The following is a 26,467-nucleotide window of genomic DNA, read 5'->3' on the forward strand; positions in this document are numbered from 1 at the left end:
TAGAAGAATGAAGTAGAACTCCCTATCTCACATCAACTGAAAATCGATCAAAGACCTACATGTGATAACTGAAACTACAAAACTCTTAGAGGAAAACACAGGACTAAATCTTCATGACCTTTGATCCGGCAGTGGATTCTTAGATATGACACCAAAAGCATGAGTGATTTAAAAAAAAAAAAAAAAAACACCTTTTTAAATCAATTTTATATAATTGTATACTAAACTTTCTTAAAATATAATTTTATACCAACTTTTTACATTGTTTTTTTACCAAAATTAAACTTCTGAGCGTCAAAGGACACTATCAAGAAAGTGAAAAGACAGCTCACAGAACGGGAGAACGTACTTGCAAATCATACGTCTGGTCCATGCAGAATAAAGAACCCTTACAACTCAATACCAAAAGAACTACCAAGACAACTGAAAAATGAGCAAAGGACTTGAACACCCACTTCTCCAAGGAAGATTTACAAACAGCCAAAAGCACGTGCATGGATGCTAAACACTACCAGTCATTAGGGGAAAAAAAGCGTACATCAAAACCCCGATGAGACATGACCTCACAGCAGCTAGCATGGCTAGAGAACTGGAAGTGACAGGTGTCAGTGAGGATGCCGGGAAGTGAGGACACACGAGCACGGCTTACGGGAATGTAAGAATGCGAGCCACAATTCGGAGGCTCCTCAAAAAGTGAAACTTGGGATACCGTATGACCCAGCAAGTCCACTTCTGGGCATATAATACCCCCAAGGAACTAAAGAGAGGAGCTCAAATGAAAATTTGTATGTGAATGTTTACAGCAGCACATTTCGAAACAGCCAAAAGGCAGAAACAGCCCAGGTGTCCACTGATGGATGAACAGGTGACCAAAACGCGACATACCCAGACAAGGAGGCCCCCTTCGGCCACAGCAAGGAAGGCAGTGCTGAAACACACCGCAACGTGGACGAGCCACGAACACACACGCCAAGTGCAAGAAGCCAGACCTGAGAGGTCACGTAGCGTACGATTCCGTTCGCGTGAAAAACCCGGATGGGGCACATTCATAGACACAGAAAGCAGATTACGATGATGGCCAGGGATGGAGAGAGAGAATGAGGGGTGACCGCTTGATCAGGTTCAGGGCTTCCTTGGCAGGGATGAAAATGTTCTGGCAGTGGATGTACTTCATGCTGCCCAAATGTCCACTTTAAAATAGTGAAAATGGGGCGCCTGGGGGGCTCAGTCGGTTCAGCGTCCGACTTCGGCTCAGGTCACGATCTCGCGGTGAGTTCGAGCCCCGCGTCGGGCTCTGTGCTGACAGCTCGGAGCCTGGAGCCGGCTTCAGACTCTGTGTCTCCCTGTTTCTCTGCCCCTCCCCTGCTCACCCTCTGTCTCTCTCTCTCTCTCTCTCAAAAATAAATAAACATTAAAAAAAAAATAATAAAGTAAAATAGTGAAAATGGTTGGGATGAGCACTGAGTGTTGTATGGAAACCAACCTGACAATAAATTTCATATTCATAAATAAATAAATAAATAGTGAAAATGGGGAGTATGGGGCTACGTGAATTTTACCTCCCTAAAAAAGGTACTAAATACTTGAAGCTCGTCACTTGCCAATTATTTGATTCCATCTTACCATTCTCGGTGCCCTCGGGGTCATTCTCGCTGCATTGGCATCGTGGACACGCCACACAACGGTGTGGCACTCCACGCTGCCGTCACTTCCCACCCGTCACGTTCACAGCTTGGGACTGGCCGTGCTGGGGGTGTTCACACCACAGGAATCGGCCAACGCCGTCAGACTCCTTTGTAACGTGAAACCAGCCCTCCAGGTCGCTGCCCCTCGAATGGCTCTTGCACCACTGTCTCCCCTGCGGCAAAGCATCTGGCGCGATACAATTTTTTCGGGAAAGGTTCAAAGACGAGAGTCTGTAGAGATCGGGAGGGGGTCCTGGAATTCCTTGGTGCTGATGCCGACGGGAGACAATGGCTGACCTCGAGGTGCCGCAGCCTTTCTGCTAGCTGAGGAATTTCGAGGTGCTCCCCCTGGGAACCATGGGAACTGAGTGTCGGTCCCTGCTTCCTCGGCTGGTGGGCACATTAGCCCGAGACCCAGGCCCCTCGGCGCTGAGAAGAGGCCACTCGGGCAGAGCTACAGGGAGGACCGTCCGAAACGCTGTCTGTGAGAACGCTGGGCGCCGTGCCAGGCGTGGGGGAAGGGCCCACTCATCCGGGTTTCCAAAGAAACTAGTGAGTCTCTTCCCTCATCGGTCAGCAGGCCCCATTCCCTGCTTCTGAGAAGAGATGCTGTGTCATGTCGGGTTCCCCCCAAAAAGATGCCATTGCCAGGATTCTATTTGGGAGGTGACCCCAGGGGTCACTCACAGGGGAGAGAGAAAGACGGGGTGAAGGAGCCTATAAAGTGTCATGGGGCAGCCAGAGCGTGACTCGACGAGGGAACGATGGGAGATCACACAGAACACACGCCTCGGCGGCCCCACAGGGCGAGAAGGCCGCTCGTGCATGGAAGGTCTTCCCGGGAGCAACGAGATGTTGGCTGTGCCACTGGCCCGGTGCACACACCGAGCAGCCCTAGGGCCCCAGAAAGCCAGCAGGCCCACAGTGTCCGTGGACCGGCTCCTACGTGGCAAGTGCAGGGGGAGATGGGCGGGCAGGGCTCTTGCTGGAGTTGCTGCAGCAGAAACAGAGTAAAGCCTTCTGGATTCCAGAGCTTAAACCCTAAGAAGGAAATCCATTTCCCAACCCTCAGTTCTGACGGTCCCCAAGTTGGGAAGAGATGGGAAGGAGGAGGAGTGGGAAGGAAAGGAGGAGGTCCCCCAGAGTCGGCTTCAGGGTGAGTTGGGCGGAGGGGTGACCTGGACCCCACCCTCTAAGGCCTTCAGGGGAGAGCCCAGGACGGAACACAAAGCACCCACTGTGCGAGTCCAGGCAGGCAAGACGGAGGAGGCCCACGGGGTTCCCGCACCCCAGGGTGAGTACCAGAGCCTGAGACGGGCCCCGGAGGGACCAGGAAAACTCAGGTTGCGTCCCGGGGGGCCTGCCTGGGGAGCTGAGGGCTGAGCATCACCTTGAGCATGGCCCCCGACATCGGCCCTCCCTCGGCGGAAAGAGAAAAGCGGCCTCGGTGGGGAGGTGCCGGGCTTCAAAACAGAAACCCCAGAAAAAGAGGTCTCCATTTCTGATACACCTGCCACGACGATTATTTTGCTCTCTGCGCAGCCTGTTCCGTGATCACAGCAAAATCGACGCCTTTTAGGAGCAGCTGATCCCGGCCGGCAAGATAATGAGCCAACCGACACCCTCCTCCAGGGAGACCTCAAAGGGCCACTACTAAGTTTTCTCACTCCGAACCGAGGTGGTAGCAGGTCATACGATTCCCACTGGACTAATGGGGAAGTTGAGGCACAAGGTGGGGAAGGCTCTGGGAAGACCAGCCGGTTGGCAAGACTCGCGGCCAGGGGCTCGCCTCCTTGCCCTCCTCAGGGTCCACCACGTGGAGAGTGTGAAGGACCCCTCGCCTCCTCCATTCTGCCACGTGCACGGCCCCCCACCTCCTCCGAGCCCCCCGGGCCAGTAATGTTGCTGTGAGCGTGCAGCTTTACAGGGAGGTGAACGGAGAGGAGGGAGAAATTTGCAGGAAAGAAGGGACGATTTTCCAAAGCCAACCCATCAAGGGACCTGGGCAAAGAAAGAGCACGGAAATGCCACCAAGGTTCTAAAACTTCATGTTGGGACGCTGAAAGAGAAGACCACACAGAAATGTACCCCAAATGTATTGCCCCAAATGCTGAACTTTTGGGGAAGAATGTGGGGCTGGGTCTGTTTGAGCTGCGAGTTTCCCAACCCCCAGGTGCCAGTCGTTGTGCCGCGTGGGGACTCCTCAGACCCTGACCTCCTCCCCACCCCTGGATAACCGGGGTTTGCTGGAATACGGTCGCTTTGTTGTTGTTTTTTTTAAGTTTGTCTTTTTTTTTAAGTTTATTTATTTCAGTAATCTCCACACCCAACTCAGCTCCAAGATCAAGAGTTACATGACATGCTCTTCTGACTGAGCCACCAGGTGCCCCTGGAATACGGCTGCTTTCAAAGGGGGACCGTGTGTTCAACAATGTGAATGTACTCGGTGCCTCTGAACCGCACACTTAGGAATGGTTAAAAGGGTAAACTGTATGTTATGTGTATCAACTTTTAGAAAGTGAAAAAAAAAAATGCTGCTGGGGAGACTAGATCATTACCCTGTAAGCCACGACTTGTCACTCATACAAAAACGTGCCCGTGAATGTTTCCAGCGACTCTAATTCTGACTGCTAACACCAGCCAAGCTGTCCTTTAGCAGGCAAATGGAAACTGTGCCCCATCTGACGATGGAATGTTGACCACCGCTAAGAAGAAACGCGACCAAGCCACGAAGAGACACGGAGGAACCGTAAATGTATGTTACTGAGTGGAAGCAGCCAGCCTGAAAAGGCCACAGCCTGTATGACCCCGTGAGACATTCTGGAAAGGACAAGACTCTGGAGACAGTAAAAAGACCAGTGGCTGCTGGGGCCTGGTGGGGAGGAAGGAGGGACGTCCTGGTGGAGCACAGAGGATGTTTAGGGCAGCGAAACGCTTCTGTTTAACACTGCAGGTGGATGCGTTATCACTACACGTGTGTCCAAACCCACCGAATGTGCAACGCCAGGAGGGAGCCCAATGGAAACCGTGAGCTTCAGTTAATAATAACGGATTAATACCGGCCGATCGGCTGTAACAACAGCCACATGCATGCAAGACGGCCAACACAGGCAGAAGTGGATGGGGGCTAAGGGTGTGCACTCTTCGGGGGCCCTCTGTACTTTCCCCTCGTTCTTCTAAAAACCCAAAACTGCTCTAAAGAAGCAAAGTCTGGGGGCGCCTCGGGGGCTCAGCCAGTTAAGCATCCAACTCTTGATTTCGACTCGGGTCCTGATCTCACGATGCATGAGATTGAGCCCCATGCTGCGCTCTGCGTGGACAGCGTGGAGCCTGCTTGGGATTCTCTCTCTCTCTCTCTCTCTCTCTCTCTCTCTCTCTCTGCCTCTACCCCATTCACGCTCTCTCTCACAAAATAAATAAACTTTAAAAAAAGTAAAGTCCATTAATTTTTAAAATTAAAACCAAAACAATTTTTAAAAAGACACGTGAAAAGACGTTTACCCTCACCAGCCAAGGAATGCAAGGTGGGTACCATGATGCCATGCTTTGCCCGTCAGAGTAAAAAACATAAGTAAGTAAGTTCTTGTCCTAACTGGAGGAGAAAAAAAGAAGATCGTTTTTGTCCTTAGAGCTATTATTAAAATAAATACGTAACGATCTTTTTAAAAGTGTATCTGTGGGGCCCCGATATGACCCTGCACACTTGAATGTACAGCCCCATACTTCGGGGGATGCACCTCCAATTTAAGACCTTGACCTGGGACACCTTCAGCCAGACCTTCCAGAGAAACCGGACCTTCTTCCCTCTGCCCCGTGGCCCCAGTGGAGTAGCCTCTGGTGAGGACTGCAGGTGAGAGCAGGGACGGGGGAGAGTCAGGCCGGGACTGGCTCCGAGGGTGCCCTGTCCCAGGCGCCAGGCAGCATCTCTGCCCGGCTCTCCCGGGGCCCTGGGGTCCCTAGGCTGAAGAAGGACCGCCTCCCAGGCTCGAGTCCCAGTTCTGCCACTCGGCCGCTGGATGGCTTGGGCAAGCTCCTCTAACGTTAGGCTCTCATTTGTAAAATGGGGAGAACCAAGGAGGATAAAGGAGATGCTACCTACAGGCTCTTATCACAGCACAAGCACAAAAGGGAAACAATCCACTGACAGTTATTGGCCTGTTTCTCTCTCTCTTCCTTTTCCAAGTTAATCCAGTTCGCCCTCATCAGCCTGAGGCATCTATCTGCCCAAAGAGCCGAGCATTTCTACAGGTTTGTATCAGGCACACCTGAGCCTCCTTTAGTGCCTGCCGTGTGCCTGTCGCCAGCACCCGAGTGCTTTACGTGGGCTGAGTCGCCCAATCCACACCAGGCTGCCCCTCTGGAAGGCGATGCTGCTCTTCCAGGGGAGGGGGCCCCGAGGGAGGGAAACATTTGCCCAAGGGCAAGCTGCTGGGAGACATATTCCCTCCTAAAGGAAGACAGACAGCGAAACAAGGTAAGATTCAGCTTCCCAAATGCAAATCAGGATTTCTGGAAAGACCATCATCTCCAGAGGAGATGTTGTTGACAGTGAAGGTTCTTCACAATTACCTTCTGTCTTTATTAGACGTCCTGGGCCCCAAGGTGAGAGGACTTGTACCGGAAGGTGCGTGGGCACTAAATCCAATGACCAGTGCCCACGTGAGAAGGGGGACGATGCAGAGACAGCCACGTGAAGGCCACGGGCCCAGGCAGGCAAAGACGAGGGTTGTGCTCACAAGCCCAGGAGCACCTGGAGCCAGCAGAAGGTGCCAGAAGCCGGAGGGGGCGTCCCGAGAGCCTGCAGAGCGAGCCCAGCCCTGCCCACACCTGGATTCCGGACCCCCGGCCTCCAGACCAGGGGAGGTCACAGTGCTGCTCTCAACCTCCCAGTGTCGGGGACTTGGCCACCGCAGCCCCAGGACACTCATACAGGAAACACACGAAAAGCCTCCAATTTTCCTGGCCCTGGAAGACGGTGAGGAGGGCACAGGCCCAGCACAGAAAGGCAGGCAGGACGGGAGAAGGTGTAAGCCCGGGCGACCCCGGGCTGCCCCCCATTTCCCAGAGGAGGCCATGGCAGGACACGGCCCGAGCAAAGCAAGGCTGGGCAGAGGGAGGCCCCGGGGCTGAGCTGTCCTGAGCTGCCACAGGGTCCTCTTGCGGGCTGGACGGGGTCTGGTGTGGGGCTCACAGAGTGCTGGGAAGGGAGCGCCTGGAAGGCAGACTCACTCTGTAATGAACCCCCCTCCCCCAAACAGGCTGAGGGGACCACCAGACAACACCCGGAGACACTGCAGGGGGTGGCGGGGGAGGACACGAGGTGAGGGGACACCGGGGAGACCAGACATTTAATCTTCTCTGCCGAGGGGTGAGAAAGGGGGCTGGGGAGGCAAGGTTCAAATCCTGCCCTGCACCTACCTGTTGGTGCCGTGACCCCAGACGATCCGCACCGCCTCCTCGGGACTCAGTTTCCTCATCGTTAACACGGGGAAATAGCGGTACCTCCCCCATGTGAGAGTTAAGCGGGTTGGAAGCATGCCTGGCCTAAAGTACCAGCTCGACAATCAGCAAGCCCACGTTAACTCTTCTTCCGGCCTCCGCTAGCCAGGAGCAGGGCTTGAGGGAAGAGCCGGTCAAGCGGAGGCAGAGTGAAAGAGCCCTCTGCTCTTTGTGCGTCCCACTCACAGAATGAGTTACGTTTTCTCCTGCCGCGAAAGTGTCTCCGAGTCATTCCAGGTAGTGGCTGTATACTCTCAACCATTGACCCAGTGTCCCGAGCACCGCCCGGCACGTGCTAGGCCTTCCATAAGTGACTGGTGAGTGAATGAAGTGCAGGGTTGGAAAAGACCGCCAAGAGATGGCCGAACTTGGGTGAAGAGCTGTGTCAGCCCCGCGGCAGATTCAGGGGCCCATCCAGGGACTGCCCACCCCGTGCCCCCTCCCCCCCAGAAAAGAAGTCAACGGTAAGCAGTGCGTAGTGAAACCAGACGGCGCTGCCGGCTCCCGTCTCCCCACGCGGTCCGCTCTGAGGAGGGGGTGCGACTCGGGTCCGCGAAACTCCGGTCTAAGGAGATTGATTCCTCCTGCGACTCGGGCCAAGCCACGCTGTTCCAGTCTTTCACCTGTCACAAACTCCCAAAGGTTTCTACAGTGGAGCCACGACACGCAGTGAGGCTGAACAAAACGAAAATAATGACTTCAATCTCTTGGCAATGGCCCCTAGAGGTCAACTCCATAAGCAAATACCAGCCTCAAAGCCCACTTGATTCCCGCCGTGAGCAGTTCGCTGCTGAGCGCGATGCCAGAGCCGGCAGTGTTTTTCCTACACGTGTACTGAACACACAAGTCCCCTACTGCATGTGTTGATTCAACATGGAAATAGGACAAGTTTCAGCACCAAAGGAAAAACTGGCTGAGGTTGAGGAATACAGTTAGGGGCTGCAAAAACTACAGTCCTTCACACCTCCCTATTTCCACAGACTTTGAAAGGGAGGCTTTGCAGGGTCCCCTAGGTGGCTCAGTCAGTTAAGTATCTGACTTTGGCTCAGGTCATGATCCCGTGGTTGGTGAGTTCCAGCCCCACGTCGGGCTCCGTGCTGACAGCTCAAAGCCTGGAGCCTGCATTGGATTCTGTGTCTCCCTCTCTCTCTGCCCCTCCCCTACTTGTGCTCTGTCTCTCTCTCTGTCAAAAATAAACATTTAAAAAACTTAAAAAGAAAGAAAGAAAGAAAGAAAGAAAGAAAGAAAGAAAGAAAGAAAGAAAGAAAACAGAAAAGAAAAGAAAAGAAAAGAAAAGAAAAGAAAAGAAAAGAAAAGAAAGGAAAAGAGAAAAGAAAAGAAAAGGGAGACTTTGCTGCCCTTCCCATCATGATCTGGAGACTTTTCATCTACCCCTCGACCCTGGGTGATACAGTGGCATTAGTGACAGTGAGCTGGTTCCAAGCCCGGCACTCAAGAGCTCTGCATGCTTCAGCTCTGCTTCGGCCTTGGAAGCAAGCCCACGCTAGCCGCCTGGAGGATGAGCGACCATGTGGAGCTGAGACAAGCCATCCCGGGGAGGCCACCTTAGTCTGACCAGCCCCCTGTAACAGAGCTGGCTGCTGCCCACAGGCACATGAGTAAGCCCAGCCAAGACAAGGCCCGCTCAGCGAAGCCTGGCCTAAAACACTGACCCATAGCATCGTTAGCTAAATAAATGGTTGTCATTTTAAGCCGCTATGTTTTGGGCTGTTCGATAAGAAGAGCTAACTGAATAGTATGATATCAACATGGTACCTAAAAGAATTTTAAGGGTAATTTTGACCAGTGGTGATTTTTGCCTTACGACATCCCTCACATGCAGTGACTCCATGATAACCCACGTTTCTGGGGACACGCTGCTCTCGTAGGCAACCGCATCAGCATCGAAAGGGTCAGAATTGATTAGCTCCTCTGGCAATGGCATCGTACTTTCTATTTTCTTCAAATATCGAAAGGTCTTGACGCAGAGTTTCCTCAGCTTCCCTTTGTGAACCTTTGGTCACCCTCCCAGGCTAAGTTAGCATCGATGACGGCCTCTGTGTCTGACCTCCGCCATCTGTTTTCTCACCCATTTCTTTGAAGAGCCTAGACAGCTCATAAATTAGCATTTTAACCCACAGCAAGATTATCTTCCACTGTTTCTTACCGCAACCCAGCTCAAGTACTCACATGCTTTTTGACATCCATTTGAGATCAAAACTGTTTGTTGGAATGCAAAAGAGGCGGCCAGGAGAGAGGCCAGTGGACACACAGAACCCTCACTGGCCGACAGAGCTGGCAGGATGGATCTCCCATTCTCCCTGGCTGAGAAAACCGTATATTCTGCCACACTGGGTCTCATCAGCCAGACACTGTGCCAAAATGATCAGGACATTCGCATTAACAAAGCACTTGGCTTATTTAGCAAAATATTTGAAACGGAAAGTGGTAAAACCAGCACCGTTCAGGAAGACATCAAGTAGAGTATTTCTGTTTAGTTTCCACCTATTGAAAATTCATTTTCTCATCCACTCAAATGTTTATGGAGCACCTACTCTGGGTCAGATACTATTTCGTGTGTTGGTCTCTCTTATGATACACCCCTACACAGACAGGTAAGAGAGTTCTTTGAAATAAATTATACAATATACCAGAAAATAATAAGTGTTACGGAAAAAAACAGAGCATGGTAAGGAAGGGGAGGGGTGAGGTGGGGAGAGGAGCCAGGCAGGGAGGGAGGGGTGCCGTTGTAAATGGGATGAGTCAGGTGAGACCCACCTAGAAGGTGAGAACACAGGAAGCTAGCGATGGAGCGAGCCACACTGCTATCGGGGGGAAGAGGTTGCAGGCAGCAGGAACGGCCAGTGCCAAGGTCCTGGCGTGGGAATGTCTGGTCCACATCTGGGAATGTACCGTGAGACATGATATGCTAAGAGAGAAGGCAATACATTCACAGAGGCCAACCTGCCCAACTATATTTTGTGATTCTTTTGGGGGAACTCCATTTCCCTGGGCCTTTGTTTCCTCAACTGCAAAAGGGGGAGAAAGACATCTAGGTACAAACTCGTAGCTACAGAGGCACCGTTCTTGCTTAAATGACAAGAGGCGTGTCCTTAGCACCGCTGTCACCGTCACTCTCCTCCATGGCAGACGGAGAAGGCGCAGCTGGACGCTCTCTTGCCGACTGGGAGAAGGGGATCACCCAAGGGGGGACCCCGCCTCCCCGGGACCACCTCCCTTTTCCACACACACGACCGCGAAGGTCACCTTGGCCTGCTCCCACACCCCCCAAGGCCAGCTCTCGCCACTGCAGGCCTGGCCACGCTAGAGGCCGATCGTGACCCCTCACGGCTCAGAACGCATGCGATAAAAGGGTACAGAACACCATAATTCATGATTGCCTGACAGGCTATAAACAGATTTGTGTGTTTACGGTATGAAACAGCATAATTCAGAATACGGTATTGGTGATGCTTATTGTTTTATATAATTACATTAATTAGGCAGCAAAACAGCAAACAGATGGCAGGGCTGAATTCAAAGCAGGATAAGACAGAGAGCCCCAGATATTGATGGGATTCAGAGGATTACAGGAGTAACCCCTACCTTCTCAACCGCCCACTCAGGGAATGCAGCACACAGCTGGGCATTCTTGGTACGTGTGCACCCTGTGTGCACGGACCACGACGCACAGATCTGCATTACAGGGGCCTGCGGGCTCTGCTCGTTAAAGGCATGTCGATTGGGACCCACAAAGATGACCCTCTGGCTGCCAGGTGTGGGGCTCCTTAAACCTCTCCTCCATCTTCTGGTGGTGCCAGCCGGCACAGAGTTCTGTTTTCTAATGAAGTTACAATTCAGGGGCGCCTGGGGGGCCCGGTCAGTTACACATCTGATTTTTGACCTCGGCTCAGGTCATCTCCCGATTCGTGGCATCGAGCCCCGCGTCGGGCTCTGCACTGACACCATGGAGCCTGCTTGGGATTCTCTGTCTCCCCCTCCCTTCCCATCTCCTGCCCACTCTCTCAAAATAAATAAATAAACTTAAAAAAAAAAAGTTTAGGGGCACACGGGTGGCTCAGTCAGTCAAGCATCTGACTTCGGCTCAGATCACGATCTCACGGTCTGTGAGTTCGAGCCCCGCGTCGGGCTCTGTGCTGACACCTCAGAGCCTGGAGCCTGGAGCCTGTTTGGGATTCTGTGTCTCCCTCTCTCTCTGCCCCTCCGCCATTTGCGTGTGTGTGCATGCGCTCTCTCTCTCTCTCTCAAAACTAAACATTTAAAAAAAGTTTAACGAAGCTACAACTTACATACAGTATGGTTCCCCTTTCTAGCGTGTGGCTCTGTGAATCTGGATAAGCAGACACAGCTGCATAGCCACCAACCAAACTGGGGTCCAGAAAACCTCCACCTCCCAGGTACCCCACACCTCTTCTGATCAGCCCCTTCGCCTCCCCCAGTCTGGCAACCACAGACCCAGTTCCGCCCTACTGTTCTGCCTTTTCCAGATGTCACATAAATGGACTTACAGACCGTGTAACTTTTCTAACCTTCCACGACGCCCCTGAGATCCGTTCGTGGTGCTGCACGTTTCGTTAGTTCACCCTCGTTGCTGCTGAGCAGTACTCCAGTATGTGGAGGTGACCTACTTTAGTTACTTCCCCTCCTTGCCAGGCGGTGTCTGAGGAGGCCTGGGAGGGACAGTCAGGACATTCGCTGCTGCCTGACAGCAACAAGGCCACCCTTGCCCCCGGGAGCAGTGGAAGGCACGTGGGGAGCAGGAACGGGCATCGTGGCTCCCCAGGCATCACTCTCTCCCGGGGAGTTACCCAGGGTGGCCTGGTGGGGAGCCACCCCCTCCCCAAGGAGCAATGAGAAGCTCCCCCCTGGGGGGTCAAGCCTCTACCCACCCACTTCCCCTGCTGAGCAAGGTCAAACGGGAGGCTTGATCAATCCAGGCTCTCATAACACAGCACCCAAGATGTCCAAGTTTCAACCAAAACTCATTTGTCATATCAAGAAAAAGTCCACAGATGTCAACACCAAGATGCAAGAAACGTTGGAATTATCTGACAAAGATTTTAGAGCAGCCGTCATCAAAATGTCTCAATGAACACTTATGAATATGCTTGAAACAAATTTTAGAAAGTAGAAAGTTTCAGGAAAAAAACAACCAAACGGAAATTTTAGAACTGAAAAATGCTATAACAAAAATTTTTTTAATGCTGTGGATGGCATTAAAGTGTCAATACTATCCAAATAAATCTACACAGTCAATGCAATCCCTATCAAAATAACACCAGGGACACCTGGGTGGCTCAGTCTGTTAAGCATCCCACTTTGGCTCGGGGCATAATCTCATAGTTCATGCGTTCATGGGTTCAAGGCCCACATCGGGCTCTACACTGACAGTGCAGAACTCTCTCTCTCTCTCTCTGCCTCCCCCCACTTGTGCTCTTTCTCTCTTTCAAAATAAAATTAAACTTAAAAAAATAATAATAATAACAACACCAGCATTCTCCACAGAGCTAGAACAAACAATCCTAAAATTTGTATGGAACCAAAAAAGACCCGGAATAGCCAAAGTAATGTTGAAAAGGAAAACCCAAGCCGGGGGCATCACAATTCCAGACTTAAAGCTGTATTACAAAGCTGTAATCATCAAGACAGTATGGCACAGGCTCAAAAACAGACACATAAATCAATGGAATAGAATAAAGAACCCAGAAATGGCCCCACAAATGTATGGCCAACTAATCTTTGACAAAGCAGGAAAGGGTATCCTATGGAAAAAAGACAGTCTCTTCAACAAATGGTGCTGGGAGAATTGGACAGCAACATGCAGAAGAATGAAACTAGACCACTTTCTTACAACCTACACAAAAATAAATTCAAAATGCATGAAAGACATAAATGTGAGACAGAAAACCATCAAAATCCTACAGGAGAAAACAGGCACCAACCTCTTTGACCTTGGCCACAGCAACTTCTTACCTGACGTGTCTCCAGAGGTAAGGGAGATAAAAGTGAAAATGACCTATTGGGGTCCCATCAAGGTAAAAAGCTTCTACCCAGCAAAGGAAACAATCAATAAAACTAAAAGGCAACCAACGGAATGGGAGAAGATATTTGCAAATGGCATACTGGATAAAGGGTTAGCATCAAAAATTTATAAATAACTTACCAAACCGAACACCCAAAAATAAATAATCCAGTGCAGAAATGGGCAGAAGACATGAATAGACAGTTTTCCAAAGAAGACATCCAGATGGCCGATAGGCACATGAAAAGAGGCTCAATATCATTCATCATCAGAGAAATACAAATCAAAACTACAATGAGATACCACCTCACACCTGCCAGAATGGCTAAAGTTAACAACTCAGGAACAACAGATGTTGGTGAGGATGCAGAGAAAGGAGAACCCTTTTGCACTATTGGTGGGAATGCAAACTGGTGCAGCCACTCTGGAAAACAGTATGAAGGTTCCTCAAAAAATTATAAATAGAATGATCTTATATCCAGCAATTGCACTACTAGATATTTATCCAAAGGATACAAAAATGCTGATTCGAAGGGGCACATGCACACCAACGTTTATAGCAGCAGCATCAATAATAGTCTAATTATGGAAAGAGCCCAAATGTCCATCAACTAATGAATGAATAAAGATGTGATGTCACACACACAATGGAATACTACTTGGAGATGAAAAAGAATGAAATCTCGCATTTGTGACAACACAGACGGAACTAGAAGGTATTATGCTAAGCGAAATAAGTCAGATACAGGATTTCACTCATAGGTGGAATTTGAGAAATACAACAGATGAACATAGGGGAGGGAAAGGAAAAATAAGACAAAAACAGAGAGGGTGGAAACCCATAAGAGACTCTCGAATACAGAGAATCAACTGAAGGTTGCTGGAGGGAAGGTGGGTGGGGGGATGGGTTAACTGGGTGATGGGCATTAAGGAGGGCACTTTCGGGGATGAGCACTGGGTGTCATATGTAAGAGACGAATCACTGGGTTCTACTCCTGAAGCCAAGACCACACTGTATGTTAACTAACTTGAATTTAAAATAAAAAATAAAAGACCTCTGCGGCTAGCAAGCACCCCGGAAGCAGCCCCATCTCAGGGTCATGAAGGCAAGCAAGATGGCGTCTGCCAGCAGGGTGGTTCAGTCAGTCAAGCCACATACTCCATGAATAAGGAGTGTCTCCTGACAGAAGAGACGATCCTAAACCCAGTGAATCAGAAGTTTTGGGATCAGCAGGACTACCAGCTCGCTCTTCTTCACTTTCGTCATAGCATTCGAAGGGAAGGAAATCACCAGATTTGCTGATGCATCAGGGTCCGCCAGACACCGCAGAAATAATAAAAACGTTACCTCAGAAATACAGAAGGAAGCTTGTGTCTCAAGAAGAAATTGAATTTACCCAACGCAGAGGTCCAGAATAATCACTGACGGTGTGGCTGCTATTTGTCATCATTCAAAAGAATAGTCTTTACAATGAAGGACTTCTAAAATGGCACATGAGAAATTATACATTAAACAACTTGAAGAAATGTTCTATAAAAAAAATGAAATAGAAAATTTAGGTGGACACTTGTATCTCCTAATATATGTATGTTGGTCAGTTTTTCCACAAGCTTACCTGATTGTTAATGTAGTTATTGAAGTACACATTTTTTAAATGTAAAGTAAATAAAATAAAATAATAATAAACAAAAAAACCTCTGTGGATGGGCTCAACAGAATGGAAGAGACACAAAAAGAATGAATGAATTTGAAGACAAAATAATAGATTCCCAGTCTACTACAGATGAAAAAAAGGCTGAAAAAATGAACAGAGCCTCAGGAATCTGGGGGACTAATGAAACATATAACATTCATGTCATGAGAGTCCTGGTAGGGGAGTGGGCTCACACAGCATTTAAATAATGGCTGCAAACTTGAATTTGGCAAAAGACCTAAAAACCTACAGATTTGGGAAACTAGTGAATCCGAAATAGGACAAAGCCAAAGAAATCCTAACCAAAATATATCAAAGTCAAACTTCTGAATTCTAAAGACAAAAGAAAAAAGGATCTTGAAAGCAATGAGAAAAAAGTCACACCTTAGGGGAAAAACCACTCTAATGACAGCAAAGTTCTCATCAGAAACTTGGGAGGACAGAAGGAAATGGCACATTCCAAAAGGGCTAAAATGAAAGAATGTCAACCCAAATTCTATATCCAGAAAAAAAAAAATCCTTCTTCAATGAAGGGACAATCTAGACATCTTCAAATAAAAGAAAACAAAGATAATGTCACCCCAGACCCATCCTAAAGGAAGAGTTAAAGGACGTTCTCTAAACAGAAAGGAAATAACGAAAGAAGGAAAACCTGGAGCATCGAGAAGGAAAAACATGAACAGAAAGAGTAAAAATATAGACAAATACAGTAGTTCCTTCAGAACTTTTTAAACGATGGTGGATGGTTAAGACAAAAATAAAACCGTCTGATACGGTTCTAGATGTACGTAGAGTCTAGATGACCGTAAGCGGGGGAAGGGAGGAAGGTAAAGCTTCTACACTTCGTTCCAAATGGCGAAATAGTAACACCCACGGACTGTGATGAATTACAGGTCTACTCTGTGATACAGAGAGCAATCGTATAATCAATATGGGGATATCCAACAGAGTCTGCCTGAACCATGGGCCACAACTGTGGTCTCCCTGCAACCAACCGTACAGCCTCGGATTGGAAACGACGTGTCTGCAGCCTTCTTGACGGGAACTAGGGCCCTGGCAGTAAGAGTACAGCCCATCTGAGCCTGGGGGTTCAAAGTTCCTGCTCCCTCGGCAAGCCCTACTTCCCACCACACAGCCCAGGAGCTCTGAAGACCTCTGGCTCCGATGGTGTCCAAGCTCCCAGTGCGCCCCCACATCTCCCGCTTCCTGCCTGCCCTCCAGGGTATTATCTACTCTGGACAAGCTCCAGTCTGGCTAAACCAACCAACTTCTCTGCTGTTCAGTGGTAAAACCACAGCTTCTCCAATGAGGTCCCAAGCCCTTCCACGTATGCCTTCTCTTGGGTACTATTCTCTCTCAACCCTAGGGCACTGCACAGAGTTTCCTTGTATCTTATAGCTGCCCTTTCACTACAGTGAATCATTCTGATGTTAAACTTCCACAGTGTGACCTACTAGGTTTTCTACTTCCCGATTAGATACAGACTACTACAGAATTCTAGGAGTGGTCCCGGAAGAGAGACCCCTAAAGATGGGATCCAGGGATGGGTCCGGTCGTGTTCCCGGACTTGAGTGTAATGCTGAGCTCCCTGCCAATGAGGACTGCGCTGCTTGTAACCCATGACGTACAACAGCATCACAATCAATCAAGCCGCCATCTGTGGTTGGTTGTGACGAAGTACCACTGGAACACGTGCCTCGGGAGCCCAAGTCGCTTCCGCTCTTGCCGCGTGGCAGCAATGACGACCGCACGGGCTGTGGTGCGGGATGAGTTTTTCTGAGTGCCCTCGAGTGCTTACAGAAAGAAAGTGACAAACTCAGGTCTGTTAACTCCCACCTCGAGTCACGGTCTGAGAATCAGACAGCTTCCATGACAGCCCTGAACGAATCTCTCATTTCTTGTAGCCACAGGACTGACATTGCTGAAAATCAAACACAAAATGTCACGGTGTGAGTTGCTGAGTTAAAATGGCAGTTGAATTCACAGTCTTGCCAGGTTTCTCCTGTGAAAATCAGGGCATTAATGGGGGTGGGGGGAGAATGAGATCCTGAAACATAGAAGAAGGGCATCAGGAAACTGCCAACGTTGGCACGCAGGTCATTCTGAGCCTTTCTTACCAGCAGCAACAGATTCCCCTCCAGTGTCCAAGAAGACCCGTCTCTGACAGCTTAAAAACACTGTGATACCCTCATTTGGGACAGATACCTTGAAAGGGGTTCCTCCTTCTTCTCCAAACCCACCCAACCACCCTGTTGCCAGTAGACCCCTAACTAGAATCAAGTCTCTGCGCGACCCGGGCGACGGGTATACACTACGACCCAGGAAGAAACAGCTTTTCCACCAAAAGAGCTGGAGGCCTTTGCTAATACACCCTGGAAGAAACATGGGGTACATATAGGTGGGAATAGAGTCTAAGGTCATTGAGAAACACCTTAGTGAGGGGCCACTTGCACCCCTGAAAACCTCTGTGGCTGCTCTTTTTTCAGGCCAAGTATGACTGGGCGGGATGCCACCCTTGAGATGGGCTCCCTGATTTCACTGTGATGTGTGAATCCTGGCATAGCAGAGGCTAAGTGGCAGCACTTAAGTATCAAAGGCAAAGTGGGCACGTCAACCACATGGCAGTAGGGGCCTACCAGTAGCCAGAATGCTCTGGGTCGCAGAGACCTTTAGCCGGAGCTGACTGAGACTGACTCCCGGGGAGCGGAAAAGGTCATCAGCCTGCTAGGACACTGCCTGACCCACGCAGCGAGAAACACGCTAAGTGTGGTGCAAACGACCGGACTTGAGTCACCAAATGGAGAATCAGAGCCCTTCAGCCAGTTTTCAGACCCAATTCAGTAGTTCACAGACCAGAGGCCCCTGAATGACACGGGCGTCGGGTCCTACGGCCACCCAGACACGCTGTCGATTTCCCTCCTAGCCTTCCCCAGAGGGACCCTTGGCCACACACCACACACTCGAGTGGCTGTAGTTTGAGGAAAAAGTAAATACTGGAACTTCTTAGGGACTACTAGATACACCAAAGGTAAAGGACCCAGAGCTAGCTGAGGTCCTGCCCTGAGGGCAAGGAAACTCAGGACCGGACAGCTCGAGAAAGCCACAGACGGGGACTACAATCTCCCGGCCAAATGCAGAAATGAGGACTGGAATAGCTTTGCGTGTGATCTCTATGCGTGCTGTATGGTTGAGTTTGTTTACATATACTAATCGCTCTCTACTTTTCTCCTTCCTCATATTTTTAGATTTTATACATGAGTTACTGAAGGTTAAGTTTACAACTTAAGTCTTAGAGAATATACAGGAAGCCCTTGACTGAATTTGACGAGTAATTACTATAGCCCATGACGGATTAAATGACTGGCTGTTCTCATTTTGAAAAAGAGTTAAAATTTCTTCACTTGTAAGGAGGAAAGATGTATCTCGTTAGGCAGAAAATATAGCGCCTTTTCATAGTTTCAAGGAAGTCCCAACACGCATATGGAAGCTGAGGGGCCACAGGGATAGACCATGTCAGTTATGAATTTATTGCATCTCAGCTCTCAATGCACCTCCAACAAATGCTGTACGATAAACAATGCAATTCCTTTAAGTTTTTAAAGTAGGCACAATGTTAAGGGTGACTGCAGGAAGGAGAGGCTTCCTGCAATTTTCAGCGGGGGCCAAGGAGAAGGTCAGTGGTGTGGCTGTGAGGACATCTGCTAGAGCCTGCCCCCTGCCAAAGTCCCCAGATGCTACTCCCTCTGCAATCTTGCAGCCTCGGGCCGGTGCTAAGCTGTCTACGGCCCCGCCCACGAAAACCGAAGCTTCTTCCCAGCCTGCCGATGGCCAGAGAGTCGCGTGGCCGCTGAGCCCCTGCTGCATCCTGTGCACAGCGCACCTCTGGTTGGGGCGCCCACAGAGAACCACTCCGCCTCCCACCCATGCAGACCATTAGCTCCAAAGGCCTCCGTTCCCCCCGGTGCCCAGATTCCCAACATACACCCATGTCTCCTGTTGTCCGTCACCCGCTTACCGCCTACGTTCTAGAATGTGGTCCACTGTTCACCCAGCAACTCCAGGCGAGCTCCGGTCTGGCTAAGCCAGCCAGCTTCTCCGCTGCTCGAGAGCCAAGCTATAGCCTCTCCAATGAGGCACGAACCTCTTCCAAGTCCGTCCTTCCTCTCAACCCTAAAGTACCCCGTAAAGTTTCCTTACATCTTACAGCCACTCTCTACAGTTATTAGTACTCATCTGAACCTTCTCTTGTTTAACCCACTGTGTGATTTCTACTTCCTGATGGGACCCAGAATGCTGCTCCTAGAGAGGTCCTCTCCCAGGCCGTAACACAAACCTTAGCAAACTGAAACAACTGAAATCATACAGCGTGTGTTCTCTGCTCAGAATGAAGTCAAATTGGAAGTCAACAACAGAAAGATAACAGGAAAATCTCCGAACGCTTGGAACGAATCAGCACACCACAAAGTAACCCACGTGTTCCAAGAGGAAGTGTCAAGGGTAACATCAACAACAACAAACACCGAATGAATGGCAGTGAAAATACTCAGAATGTGTGGGATGCAGCTAACACAGTGCTGAGGGGGAAATGTTGAGCACTAAAGGCTTATGTTAGAAAAGAGAGAGCACCACAAAGCAATAATTTAAACTCCTACTTCAAAAAGCTAGTGAAAGAAAAGCATAACAAACCCAAAGAAGGCAGAAGGAAGGAAATGATAAGGAAAATTGAAGAAATAAATAAAGTTGGAAGAGAAAAATAATAAAGGGAATGAATGGAAACGCTTATGCTTTCAGCAGGTCAATAAAATTGATCTTTAGAATCTCTACAAAGCCTGGGGCGCCTGGGGGGCTCGGTCGGCTGAGCGTCCAACTCTGGCTCAGGTCATGACCGCACAGTTTGTGAGTTCGAGCCCCATGTCGGGCTCTGTGCTGACAGCTCAGAGCCTGGAGGCTGCTTCAGATTCTGTGTCTCCTTCTCTCTGCCCCTCCCCAGCTCACGCACGCTCTCTCTCCTTCTCTCTCTCAAAAATAAACATTTAAAAAAAATTTTTTTTAAAGAATCTCTACAAAGACTGAAAAAGGAAAAATAAGAGAAGGCACGAATTACCAGTATCAGGAGACTAGCAGGGATATGACTACAGACCCGGTGGGTATCACATGGATAAAGGGGAATTCTGTGAATAAATGTGATAGTCATATGAACATGATAACCTAGATACAATGGACAAATTCCTCAAAAAGCACTAACTACCACAATTCACCAATTATGAAACAGCTCATTTGTAGAGCCCTCTATTAAGCAGCCTGAATTTGTAATTTTAAAACTCCAAGGAAAGAAGTCTCCAGGCCCCGATGGTTTCACTGAAGAATTCTACACAACGTTTAAAAAAAGAATTAACACGAATTCTATATAACCTCTTCCAGAAAACAGAAAAGGGGAGAACACTTCCTAATTAATTGCATGAATCTGGCCATCATCCGGACACCAAAACCAGAGACGGTACAAAAAAGAAAACTACAGTGCAATATCTCTCACGAATGCAGATGGGAGAAAAATATTAGCAAACACATTTACGATGTGAGAAGAATCATGTATCATGGCCAAGGGTTGCCCAGCGATGGATCAGGGTAATCCACCGCCTTAACGGCATAAAGGAGAAAAATCACACGACTGTATCAAGTGCTGCAGGAAAAGCTTTTGACAAAAGTCAAAACCTACTTGTGATAAAATCTCTCAGAAAAGAGAAACAGGGGGAAAGTTTCTCAACTTGATGAAAAGTATCTACAGAACATCTACAGCCAATATTACACTTACTGGTAAAAAAAAAAAAAAAAGAAAAGAAAAGAAAAAAAGAAAAGAAAAGAAAAGAAAAGAAAAGAAAAGAAAAGAAAAGAAAAGAAACACTTCCTCCTGAAGATCGAGAACAAGAGAAAGACGTCTCCCTTTGAGCTCTTATTCAACATAGTTCTGGAAGTTCCAGACAGTGCGATAAAGCAAGAAAGGAAATGAAAGACAGACGGGTAGAGAAGAAGAAGAAAACTGTCCTTTTTGCAGATGACACGATTGTCTATGTAGAGAACCCCAAGAAATCTACAAAAAAAAATTCCTAGAATAAATAAGTTCATCAAAGTCACATGATACAAGTTCAACATACAAAAGTCAGTTCCAGTTTTCTTACTAGCAATGAACAACTGGAAACCAAAGCTTAGAACACAATGCCATTTATAAACACTCAAAGAAAAAGGAAATGCTTAGGTATTAATCTAATGAAGCTCGTACAGGCCGTATGTGCTGAAAAGTGTAAAACACTGATGAAGAACTCAGTGTAAGAACGCGTGAACAGAAAGAGACACTGTGTCCGTGGACCGGAAAACTGACCTTAGTAAAGAACGTCCGTTCTCTCCAGACTACTACGTAGGCTGAACTCAGTTCCTATCAAAATCCCAGTACAATTTCGTGTGGGCGTAGATTATTCTAAAATTTACATTGAAAGGTAAAATAACTGGAATACCTCAGCATTTGGAAAAGGATAATAAAATAGAAAGAATCAAACCAGTCTACCTGACTTGGAAAACCTATTACACAGCACGGTAATCAAGACTGTGTCGTATTAGCTGAGGAACAGACACACAGATCAACAGAACAGAATTTTCTTTAAAAAAAAAAGAAACAAAACAGAAATAGAACCACACGTAAATGCCCAACTGATTTTGAACAAAGGTTCAAAGGCAATTTAGCGAGGAGTGTGTAACCTTTTCAGCAAATGACACTGGGGCAACTGACACCCACAGGGCACAAAAAATACAGGTCAGCCTAGACCTCATACCTTGCTTCAGCAAATATTAACTCAAAATGGGAAACAGACCTGAATGTAAAATGTAAAACCATCAGGCTCTAGGAAAAAACAGGGGAGAAAAATCTTCAGGATTGAGGGCAGAGGAAAGAGTTTTCAGACCCGGCACCAAGGGCGCAGGCCGTAGGAGGGAAACTGATCAACAGGTCTCATCGAAATGAAAACTATCTGCTCTGTGAAAGTCCCTCCTGATAAGACAGTGAAAACAGTACCTACACACCCACAAGCTCATGAAAAAACATCCAACATTATTAGCTTTAGCCATCAGAGAAACGCAAATTCAAACCACAGTGACACAGTGACATATCACTGTACATCTATCAGGATGGCAAAAAGCACGACAACATCCGACGTCGGCGAGGATGTGGAAGTTATTGGATACAGTGGCCGTGTGAACAAGGAGTAGCACAGCCATTCTGGAAAAGAGTTTGGCAGTTTCAAAAAAAACAAAAACAAAAACAAATGTAAACACGCGACTACCATTCAGTCCACACCTCCTGGGCATTTATCCCAGAGAAATGAAAAGTTACGTCCACACAAAAGCCCGTACATGAGTGTCCACAGCAGCTCTCTTTGTAAGAGCAAACGACGGGAAGCGGCCCAGATATCCTTCAACAGATGACTTGAAACCAACTATGGTGCATCCGTATCGTAGGCTACTCAACAGTAAGAAGGGACAAGCTATGGATACACAGAGCAACTGGAACACCCCTGCAGAGAATTACACAGGGCGAAAAAAGTCAATCCCTAAAGGCTACACACCGTGCGACTCTATTCATGTGATCCCCCCCCCCTTTTTTTTAATATAATTTATTGTCAGACTGGCTTACCTACAACACCCTCAGGTAACACACTTGAATTGATAAATTATACAACTGGAGTCCGGGCTGATGGTTCCGGGGAGTGAAGAGGAGGAAGGCAGGAGAAAAGTGAGCATGACCACAAGGGGTACCTGTGATTTACAAGATCTCCATCAGGGGAAAGTGAGTAAAAGGTATGTGAGATCTTTCTGGATTATTTCTTACAACCGCATGAGAATCTACAGTGACCTCAACACAAAGACTAATTTATTAAAATAAGAAATAGTAAGTAAGTAAATAAAAAGAGAACTGAAACAGGAACCACCTTTCCAGTGTAGGAGTCAGTGTATTTAACGCAGCACCTGTAGTTTCCCTAAAACCGTGTCCCCAGCTTGGAGCGCCACAGGGCCCCCCTGGCAGAAACGGACTCAACGCACAGCACTTTCCTTGACGCGGGCTTCTCTGTATCGACCTCTTTTCTTTACATGCCCTTCTATTCGAAGGACATCGTACATCGCGACCAGAGATGGAAAGGCTCCGCCGTGGCTTTGAACACAAAGCGGTCCTCCTGAAACTACAGCTGGAGCAATGAAGGTCTGCAAAAGCCCCTCCCTCGGTTGCCAGCCAGAGCCGAGACAAGGCTTCCTCCGGACGCCCCGAGCGGGCTCTGCGGAAATCCCCGAATGCGGCCGTCCCGGGGCAGCTCGGCCGTGGCCGTGGCGCCACGTCCAGAGGGGCGGCGTGAGCGCCGGAACGCCCGGAGTCCAGACACAGCGCGTGCCTTTGAGGCGGCCGCGACCCACAATTTCCGTGACTTCGATAAGCCACCCACCCTCTCCAAGCCGAGCGCTCCTGATCTCGGAAGTGGGGCTCGTGTCCGCTTTTTCAGAAAATCGGACAACACAGTAGATGTGATGTGTGTGTGCACGGCAGGTGCTCCGCCTGTTAGGTTCCCCCCCCCCCTTAATCAAACAGACCTCCCACCCCCCTTCCGCAAGCTCGGTTCTCTGCGTCCATGTGTATGACCTCTACCAGGAGAAGGGTCCCTGCCTGGTACCTAGTCGGCTCTTGGAGTGGCCACCAGGCAGTGATCATTTAGGCTCTTCTGGGTGACCCTGCTCACACGGACCTCCCCCTCCGGGACCGTGCCCCTCCCCTGACTTCCCAGCAGAAGTACAATGGGGGAAGCACACCTTCACTCCTCGGCTTCTCAGAATCTCCCCCCAGCCCCCAAGATCGCTGCAGAACCACACACCCACTCTAATTAACATCAGCCTCGCGACCCTAAATGCCTGCTCGTATCTCTGGGGCAGGAGAATTAGGCACGTTATTTTAAACCGGCCCTGACGTTTATTCTGTTTTTCCCAGCCAGCCGACACTATCGTTCTTCTAGCTTGCATCCTGCCCCTCGCTGCATTCTGGCCGATAACATCTCTGGTTTCATTCTTACAGAAAGATTTGCTACGGGAACAGAGAAGCACGCTACCTCTCAGAGCACGGTCCCATGCCTTATCTGACAGACCCTCCAGCTCTCAGCTATTTTGGACACTGGGAAGCCAAGTATGTGTCTAAGTACGTGGACCAGGGTCCGTGGTCCCTTGTAAATCTCACTGAAAAATGCTACCCTTGGGTGATCGGGAGACTCTCTATAAATAGGATTGTATCAAATACCTAAATATTTATAGTGTCCTGTACACTCAGTCTTTCAAACTCTTGGGCTCACGTAACTAATATTTCTGAACCATTCACACCGTCATTTTAATTAGATCTAGCAATGGGGAAAAACTGCTTACAAAGCCACAAATCGCCTTATAGGTTTAGTCTGCCTTTTTTGTTTAATCGAACATGGACTGTGGACCTGGTTTCTGACAGCCATTATGAACTGCAGTAAATATTTTGACAAATAGCAACAGTGCTGTTAGGCGCACGAGAGAATGACTGAACCGGGTCAGACCCAGTTTTATGTAGTATTTCTTCTTAACTGCGTGCTTGAAGATAAAGACATCATTAAGAACACAGGGTACAAAAAAAAAGTTTGGTTTTTTTGGTTTTTTTTTTTTTAAGCTTCCATTTTCTACATGCTTATCCCATAAGGCATGTCACGTACCTTTACGAAGAGTGACGATCTTTGGCCAATGATGCTCCGACTCAAACACGAGTGACCTAGCCGGAAACCGAGAAGACACCCGTGGTTCCAGAAAAGACGTGTGCGTTGGCCACCCCAAGAAGCCAGGGGTTCACGCGCCTTCCTCCCACTGCGTGTAGGGAGTTTGTGACTCTTTGCTGAGAAGGTGTCTGAGACATCTTCCACCGGTCCCCACTCTGCAGGCAGCATCTCGAAGGTCACAGGGAGAGAGAGATGCTCCCTATGTCTTAGAAAATAAAGCAAAAGAGGATGGCTCCCCCATTGCTTGGCCTTTGAATCAACTCTGTGTTTAACTGAGAAAAAGTACCATTTTGAGCAGCATGGAGGAGACTGAAGCAGAGATGAAACCCAGGCTGGCTCAGAAATAGGAAGTACACTATTTTCTATACATCACTTAATGTCACAGTGGCGGCCCTTAGAAAACAGGAAGAGATAGACACAGATAGGGGAAAAAACAGAGCCACAGCTCACGTCTAGCAATTGTGACTATTGATCTAACAACCCATAAACAGAGACGGCTGCCAGAAAGGGAGGTACAGGGCCTACTGCATCACACGTTCTGGGCAGGCTGGGGAGACATGGAGCCAGGGTGGCCCTTTTCCTGGGTGTGGCCTTCGAAAGAGCATCTGCAGGGCCTCTCCGTGCACGCCTGGAGGGTCCCCAGGGCCCAGAACGAGCATTCCCACTGCAGGTGATGATGGCAGGAGACCTCACAAGGATCTCTGTGATGCTGTCTCTATTTACAACTTGGATATTTTGTTCCACGTGGAACTGCATTCTTTTTTATTTTTAACATACTGCAGTAACTGTGATCCTGATGGCTGCGTTTTGGGTCCCCTTAAGTTGTGCACCCACAGTGAGCCCCCCTCTCTCCCCACGACTTTGGAAGGAGCAAACGTGAGGGTGATGGAGAGAGAAAAATACAGTTGTCTGAGTGGTGGAGCCTGACAGGCAAAATGGGGCACACTATTGGAAAGACGTCCATTGAGGGGAGAGACAGGACAGACCAGATGCCACACGGCCATACAGGCTGGGGGCACAGTAACACCTTTAAGCTGGTTTCCTATTGCTTTGCCAGTTTTTCACTGGAGAGAGGATGCTTCTTTGCCCACTTTGCCATCAGTAATATCTAGCTGGTCATGTTCAGCTAGGTTCGGTTTGGGAAGGGGGAGAGTTTCATCTGGCTGAGTGATCTAGGCTTTGGAAGAACCAAATTGTGCAGATTCACAGGGCGTCGACTCCCCACCCCTGCCCCCCCTCCCCCAGCATCAACGAGCAGGCACGCACGTCACTGGCTATGCCAGAGGCCACAGGAAATGTGAAGGTGAAAATGGGAAAGTGACCGACGCAGAGCCAGCTCTGATGCAAGTGGTCCACGCAAGCGAGACGGAACTCAGCCTGAGGCCACACTTCAGTGTCCCCTGCCCTCCTCTGGGACCCCCGGAAATCTCCACAACCCAGCAAACAAGGAGTAAATACCTGCCTAGCACTGACCCCATCCGTTCTGATTTATTGGTGCTTGCACTTCTTCTGTCATTAAATAATGAAAGAAACACCCCTGGCCACATCAGACATGTAAACAGAGCCTTGCTGGAGCCCCGAGGAAGAGGGTTTCTGGAGGCTTCCTGGAGGAAATGACAGATGAGCTGGGCATTGCAGGATGTGTATAAGTTTGATAGGTAGAGGGGCAGCAGGAGGCAAGCTGGGAGGAGACAACTTGTGAGTGCCCTTTTCCCCCCGGGGAGGGAA

The 26,467-nt window shown here is 48.9% G+C and overlaps 1 protein-coding gene and 1 pseudogene across 2 annotated transcripts in view; one reads left to right on the top strand and one right to left on the bottom strand.

Annotated features, from left to right (window-relative positions):
- The window catches only part of ZNF831 (zinc finger protein 831), a 104,989-nt gene that overhangs the window by 65,556 nt on the left and 12,966 nt on the right, over nt 1-26,467 (bottom strand). The window contains exon 1 of one of the 2 annotated variants that reach the window (XM_019426395.2): nt 24,680-25,091. The exons of the other annotated variant lie outside the window; for it this stretch is intronic. The gene's annotated coding sequence lies outside the window, so the exon portion shown is untranslated. Of the gene's footprint in view, nt 1-24,679; nt 25,092-26,467 lie in introns of those variants that run through there. 2 annotated transcript variants of the gene reach the window in all.
- LOC109253457 (alpha-ketoglutarate dehydrogenase component 4-like) lies at nt 14,328-14,646 on the top strand (annotated as a pseudogene).

This window comes from Panthera pardus, unplaced genomic scaffold (genome assembly GCF_024362965.1).
Source record: "Panthera pardus isolate Hobbes unplaced genomic scaffold, ASM2436296v1 HiC_scaffold_25, whole genome shotgun sequence".
Lineage (NCBI taxonomy): Eukaryota > Metazoa > Chordata > Mammalia > Carnivora > Felidae > Panthera > Panthera pardus.